Source organism: Mobula birostris, chromosome 2, assembly GCF_030028105.1.
Source record: "Mobula birostris isolate sMobBir1 chromosome 2, sMobBir1.hap1, whole genome shotgun sequence".
NCBI lineage: Eukaryota > Metazoa > Chordata > Chondrichthyes > Myliobatiformes > Myliobatidae > Mobula > Mobula birostris.
Genome location: NC_092371.1, coordinates 188729028 through 188736960, shown reverse-complemented (window position 1 = coordinate 188736960; position 7933 = coordinate 188729028).

Here is a 7933-nt window from a genome sequence, read left to right as displayed (position 1 = left end):
TAGCAAGTGCCAATTTTGCTAATTGCATTAGGATTAAAGGCATACATAGAACATAGAAACCTACAGCACACTACAGGCCCTTCTGCCCACAATGTTGTGCCAACCATGTAACCTACTTTAGAAACTGCCTAGAATTTCCCTACTGCATAGCCCTCTATTTTTCTAAGCTCCATGTACCTATCTAAGAATCCCTTAAAAGACACTATTGTATCCACCTTAAGGGATATAATGGTGATCAAACACACAGTTCTGATGGCTGTTCCCACTTCTGGTTCTTATGTTCTTATATTCTTATGTAACCATAAAGGTATTCAACTATTGAACTATTTGTCATAGAGTCATAGAAAAGTACAGCACAGAAATAAATTATGTTGGAAATAAGTCTGACTTCGAGCAAGTTTTCCCTTCATTTTCAGTATGTGCACTGTTTAATGTACGTTTTCCAAAATAAGTATTTATAACAACAATCCATATGAAAATATTGCCTTCACTGCCTAGAATGTACTCCAGACTCAGGGTTGCTCACTGGTCCCTGAGGGTGTCTAGCAAGCCAGTTAACAATCCATTCTTCTTTTCCAGTGACACCTGGACATGACCATAAAACTTCAAGACATAGGAGTCGAATTAGGCCGTTTGACTCATCAAGTCTGCTTCATCATTTGATCATGGCTGATGCAGTTTCCCTCTCAACCACATTCAGAATCAGAATCAGGTTTATTATCACGTGCATGAGTCATGAAATTTGTTAGCAGCAGCAGCAGTTCAGTACAATACATAATATAGAAGAAGAAAAAAATTTAAAAATAATAATCATAAATAAGTACATCAATTATAGTATACATATATTAAATAGATTAAAAATCGTGCAAAGACTAGAAATAATATATGTTAAAAAAGTGATATATTGTTCATGGGTTCAGTCCATTTCGGAATCAGATGGCAGAGAGGAAGAAACTATTCCTGAATCGCTGAGTGTGTGCATTTAACACCATCATTCCCACAATCTTGATTGATAAGTTACAGAACCTGGGCCTCTGTACCTCCCTCTGCAATTGGATCCTCAACTTCCTAACCGGAAGATCACAATCTATGCAGATTGGTGATAATATCTCCTCCTCGCTGACAATCAATACTGGTTCACCTCAGGTGTGTGTGCTTAGCCCACTGCTCTACTCTTTATATACCTATGACTGTGTGGCTAGGCATAGCTCAAATACCATCTATAAATTTGCTGATAGTACAACCATTGTTGGTAGAATCTCAGGTGGTGACGAGAGGGCGTACAGGAGTGAGATATGCCAACTAGTGGTATCACAGCAACAACCTTTCACTCAACATCAGTAAGACGAAAGCTGATTGTTGACTTCCGGAAGGGTAAGATGAAGGAACACACACCAATGCTCATAGAGGGGTCTGAAGTGGAGAGAGTGAGCAGTTTCAAATTCCTGGATGTCAAGATCTCTGAGGATCTAACCTGGTCCCAACATATCGATGCAGTTATAAAGAAGGCAAGACAGCGACTATACTTCATTAGGAGTTTGAAGAGATTTGGCATGTCAACAAAAACACGCAAAAACTTCTACACTGTGGAGAGCATTCTGACTGGCTGCATCACTGTCTGATATGGATGATGGGGAGGCTACTGCACAGGACCGAAAGTAGCTACAGAGGGCTGTAAATCTAGTCAGCTCCATCTAGGGTACTAGCCTACAAAGTACCCAGGACATCTTTAGGGAGCGGTGACTCACAAAGGCAGCGTCCATTGTTAAGGAGCACCCAGCACCCAGTGCGTGCCCTTTTCTCACTGTTACCATCAGGTTGGAGGTGCTGAAGTCTGAAGGCACACTATCAGTGACTCAGGAACAGCTTCCTCCCCTAAATGGACATTGAACCTGTGAACACTACCTCACTTTTTTAATATATATTATTTCTGTTTTTGCACGATTTTTAATCTATTCAATATACGTATACTGTAATTGATTATTTATTAATTATTTTTTTCTCTGCTGGATTATGTACTGCATTGAACAGCTGCTGCTTAGTTAACAAATTTCACGATACATGCTGATGATAATAAACCTGATTCTGAATCAGCATAGACAAGGGAGATTGGAAATCTGGCTGAGTGGTGCCTCTCACTCAATGTCAACAAGACCAAGGAGCTGATTATTGACTTCAGGAGGAGGAAGCTGGAGGTCCATAAGCCAGTCCTCATCAGGGATCAAAAGTGAAGAGACCATAAGATCATAACACATAGGAGCAGAATTAGGCCATTTGGCCCATCAAGCTACTCCACCATTTTATCACGGCTGATCTATATTCCCTTGAAACCCATTCTCCTGCCTTCTGCTCATAACCTTTCATACCCTGAACTTACCAACCTCTGCCATAAATACACCCAATGATTTGGCCTCTACAGCTGCCTGTGGCAATGAATTCCATAGATTCACCACTCTCTGGCTAAAGAAATTTGCCCACATCTCCATTCTAAATGGATGCCCTTCTATTCTGAGGCTGTACCCTCTGGTCTAGGCTCCCCACTACAGGAACTCTCCACATCCACATTATCTATGCCTTTCAACTTTCGATAGGTTTCAATGAGATCCCCCCCATTTTTCTAACTTTCAGTGAGTAAAGGCCCAGAGCATTCAATTGCCCCTTATACGATAAACCTTTCATTCCCAGAATTATTCTTGTGAACTTCCTCCGAACCCTTCCCATGTCAGCACATCCTTTCTTAAATAAGGGACCCAAAACCGCTCAACACTCCCAAGTGAGGCCTCACCAGTGCCCTGTGAAGCCCCAGCATTACATCCATGCTTTTATATTCTGGTCCTCTCAAAGCAAATGCTTCCGACACTGTATTCCATTTGCCACTTCTTTGCCTATTCTCCTAATCTGTCCAAGTTCATCTGCAGCCCCCCACTTCCTCAACACCACCTGCCCCTCCACCTATCTTTGTATCGTCTGCAGACTTGGCCATGCAGCCATCAATTCTGTCATCCAAATCATTGTCATACAATGTAAAAAGAAAGGGTCCTAAAACTGACTCCTGCAGAACAACATCATCTAAGGAGAAAAGGCTCCCTTTATTCTCATTCTTTGCCTCCTGCCAATCAGCAATGCTGTATCCATGCTGTTACCTTTCCCATAATCCCATGGGCTCTTGACTTGTTAAGCAGCCTCATATGTATATGGCAAATTGTGAAAGGCCTTCTGAAAATCAAAGTACACAGCACCTCACCCTTAACAATCAACTCCAACATCTTCCCAACCAGGTGTCAGGCTAACTTCCTTATAGTTTCCTTTCTTCTGCCTCTCTCCCTTCTTGAAGAGTGGAGTGACATTTGTGATTTTCCTGTCCTCTGGAACCTAGCCAGAGTCTAGTGATTCTTGAAAGTTCATTACTAATGCCTCCACAATCTCATCAGCTACCTCTTCAGAACCCTGAGGTGTAGTCCATCTGGTCCAGGTGACTTATCTACTTTCACACCTTTCAGTTTCCTAAGCACCTTCTCCACAGTAATAGCAACTGCACTTACTTCTGCCTGCCCCCTAACACTCCTGAATTTCTGGCATACTGCTAGTGTCTTCCACATTGAAGACTGATGCAAAGTGCCTATACCGTTTGACTGCCGTTTCCACGTCCCTATTTCTACCTCTCCAACACCATTTTCCAGCTATCTAATATATACACTTACCCCTATTTTACTCTCTAAATAACTGAAATAAATCTTTGTTATCCTCTTTGATATTGTTGGCTTGCTTCACTTTATATTTACTGTTTTCTCCCTGTATGACTTTTTCAGTTGCCTTCTGATAGTTTTTTAAAAAATTTCCCAATCCTCTAACTTACCACTAATTTTTGCTCTATTATATGCCTTCTCTTTTATGTTGGCTTTGCCTTCCCTTGTGAGCCATGGTTGCAATCACACTGACTTTAGAATACATCTTCTTCTTTGGGATGTATCTATCCTGTGCCTTCCGAATTGCTCCCAGAAACTTCAGCCTTTGCTGCTCTACCATTATTCCTGCTAGTGTCCCCTTCCAATCAATTTTGGCCAGCTCCTCTCTCAGGCCTCTGAAATTACCTTTACTCCACTATAATATTGATACATCTGACTTTAAAGTTCAAAGCTCAAAATAAATTTTTTCTCAAAGTGCATATAGGATACTATATACAACCATGCCCCATTTTCTTGCAGGCATATACAATAGAACTATAGAATAATAACTTTTAGCTTTTCCCTCTAAAATTGCAGGGTGAATTTTATCATATTCTGATCACTGGCGCCTAAGTGTTCCTTTACCTTAAGCTCCCTAATCAAATTCAGTTCATTACTCAATTCCTAGTCCAGGATAGCTGTTCCCCTGGTGGGCTCAATGACAAATAGCTTTAAAAAAAAAACATCTTGTAGGTATTCTCGAAAGTCTCTCTTTTGGAATCCAAAATCAGCATCAGCCTGATTTTCTCAATGTACCTGCATATTAAAATCCCCCATGACTATTGTAACATTGCCCTTTTCACATGCCTTTTCTCTCTCCCTTTGGAATTTGTAGCCAACTTACTGGTTACTGTTAAAAAGACTATATAAATTCCCTTCAGTGTCTTTAACACCCTTGCAGTTTCTTAGTTCTACCCATGTGGATTCTACATCTTCTGATCCTATGACATCTCTTTCTAAGGATTTGGTTTCATTTTTTACCAACAGAGCCACACCATCCCCTCTGCCGACCTGTCTGTCCTTTTGTTGCATTGTGTATCCTTGAATGTTAAGCACCCAACTATAATATTCATTCAGCCATGACTCAGTGATGCCCAAAACATCATACCTGCCAACCTCTAACTGTGCTACAAGATCAACTACTTTATTCCGTACACTGTGTGTATTCAAATATAAAACCTTCCGTCCTGTATCTATCAGCATTTTTGATTTTGTCTCCCCTTTACACTGCAACTCATTCCACTGACTACAGTTTTTACCCTATCATCTGCCTGTCCTTCCTCACAGTCTCACTACACACTGCCTCTGCTTGTAAACCAACAGACCTATCACTCTGATTCCCATCCCCTGCCAAATTAGTTTAACCCCCCCCCCCCCCGAACAGTTCTAGCAAGCTTACTCGCAAGGATATTGGTCCCTTTTGGTTCAGGTGTAATCCACCCCTTTTGTGCAGGTCATACATTCCTCAGAAGAGATCCCAATGATCCAGAAATCTGAAAGCCTGCCCCTGCACCAGTTTCTCAGCCATGCATTTATCTGTTAAATAATCCTTGCTCTTCAGGACCTCCTCACTTTTCCTAACTATGTCACTGGTGCTAATATATACCAGGATTTCTGGCTGCTCCCCCTCTCCCTTAAGAATGCCATGGACCCGATCCGAGACGTTCCTGATCCTAGCACTTGGGAGGGAACATACTCTCCAGGTGTCTCTATCGCTTTCAGAGAATCTGTGTCTGCTCTTCTAACTATGGAATGCCCCATCACTACCGCAGCCCTTCTCTCCCTATTTCCCTTCTGAGGCACAGAGCCAGATACTCGGTCAGCAACTTTACATTCCTCAGTGTTATATTTCAGAAGACCTGCCCTGGTCCGAGCATGTAAGTGCAATTATGAAGAAAGCATGGCAATGTTCTACTTCCTTAGAGGTTTGTGAAGAATTGGCATGACATCTAATGTTTTGACAAACTTCCATAGATATGTGGTGGAGAGTATATTAACCGGATGCATCACAGCCCGATATGGAAACACCCATACCCTTGAACGAAAATCCTACAAAAAGTAGTGGATATGGCCCAGTCCATCATGGATGAAGCCTGCCGCACATTTGAGCACATCTACACAGAGCACTGTCACGGGAAAGCAGCATCCATCATCAGGGACCTCACCACCAGACCATGCTCGCTTCTCGCTGCTACCACCAGGACGAAGGTACAGGACTCTCACTACTTCCACTCTCAAGTTCAGGAACAATTGTTACCCCTCAACTATCAGGCTCTTGAATCAGAGGGGATAACTTCACTCAACTTCACCTGCCCCATCACTGAACTGTTCCCACAACCTACGCACTCACTTTCAAGGACTCCTCATCTCACGTTCTTGATAGCTATTGTTTATTTATTTATTTTTCTCTTATTTATTTGCAGTTTTTTTTTGTCTTTTGCACACTGGTTGTTTGTCCCTCCTGTTAGGTATGGGTGTGGTCTTTCATTGTTCTATTATGGCTCTTGGATTTACTGAGTATGCCCGCAAGAAAACAAATCTCTGGATGGTATATGGTGACATACATGTATGTTGATAATAACTTTACTTTGAGCTTTGAACTTTTGAACACTGGGTGCTCGAAAGTCAGTGGCATATTCAAAGAGGAGCTCCAAACCCACACCCTGCATATGCATTACACACAGACTTACCTGAACCACAGAAATGACAGAGTCAGGCATTCTGTGGACCAGCTTATAAACCTGTTGCACGGGACTAACCTGCCCCTCTACTTCCTGTCCTTATGTAAGAGGAGAGGATTCCCACATAGGGATTCCTCCACTGAGGACTTCCTCAGCTGTCAGATGGCAGAACAGACTACCACGCTGTGTTTAGATGGCACAAGAGAATGAGCAAATGGAGACTGTGCAGGAGCAGACATTTAGGAATTTTTATCAGTGCTGTGTGGAATATCACAGGGGGTGTTTCCAAGAAATGCCTTAGATTGTGTGGGACCCAGTCTTGAGCAGGCTTTCAGGAACTGGGCCTTTATTGCTGTGTGGGACCCCAGGTCAGTCAGGATTACATAGAACATAGAACATAGAATAGTACAGCACAGTACAGGCCCTTCGGCCCACAATGTTGTGCCGACCCTCAAACCCTGCCTCCCATATAAGCCCCCACCTTAGATTCCTCCATATACCTGTCTAGTAGTCTCTTAAACTTCACTAGTGTATCTGCCTCCACCACTGACTCAGGCAGTGCATTCCACGCACCAGCCACTCTCTGAGTAAAAAAACTTCCTCTAATATCCCCCTTGAACTTCCTACCCCTTACCTTAAAGCCATGTTCTCTTGTATTGAGCAGTGGTGCCCTGGGGAAGAGGCGCTGGCTATCCACTCTATCTATTCCTCTTATTATCTTGTACACCTCTATCATGTCTCCTCTCATCCTCCTTCTCTCCAAAGAGTAAAGCCCTAGCTCCCTTAATCTCTGATCATAATGCATACTTTCTAAACCAGGCAGCATCCTGGTAAATCTCCTCTGTACCCTTTGTGAGGTGACCAGAACTGGACACAATACTCCAAGTGTGGCCTAACCAGAGTTTTATAGAGCTGCATCATTACATCGCGACTCTTAAACTCTATCCCTCAACTTATGAAAGCTAACACCCCATAAGCTTTCTTAACTACCCTATTCACCTGTGAGGAAACATTCAGGGATCTGTGGACATGTACCCTGAGATCCCTCTGCTCCTCCACACTACCAAGTATCCTGCCATTTACTTTGTACTCTGCCTTGGAGTTTGTCCTTCCAAAGTGTACCACCTCACACTTCTCTGGGTTGAACTCCATCTGCCACTTCTCAGCCCACTTCTGCATCCTATCAATGTCTCTCTGCAATCTTTGACAATCCTCTACACTATCTGCAACACCACCTACCTTTGTGTTGTCTGCAAACTTGCCAACCCACCCTTCTACCCCCACATCCAGGTCGTTAATAAAAATCACGAAAAGTAGAGGTCCCAGAACAGATCCTTGTGGGAAACCACTAGTCACAATCCTCCAATCTGAATGTACTCCCTCCACCACCACCCTCTGCCTTCTGCAGGCAAGCCAATTCTAAATCCACCTGGCCAAACTTCCCTGGATCCCATGCCTTCTATCTTTCTGAATAAGCCAACCATGTGGAACCTTGTCAAATGCCTTACTAAAATCCATATAGATCAC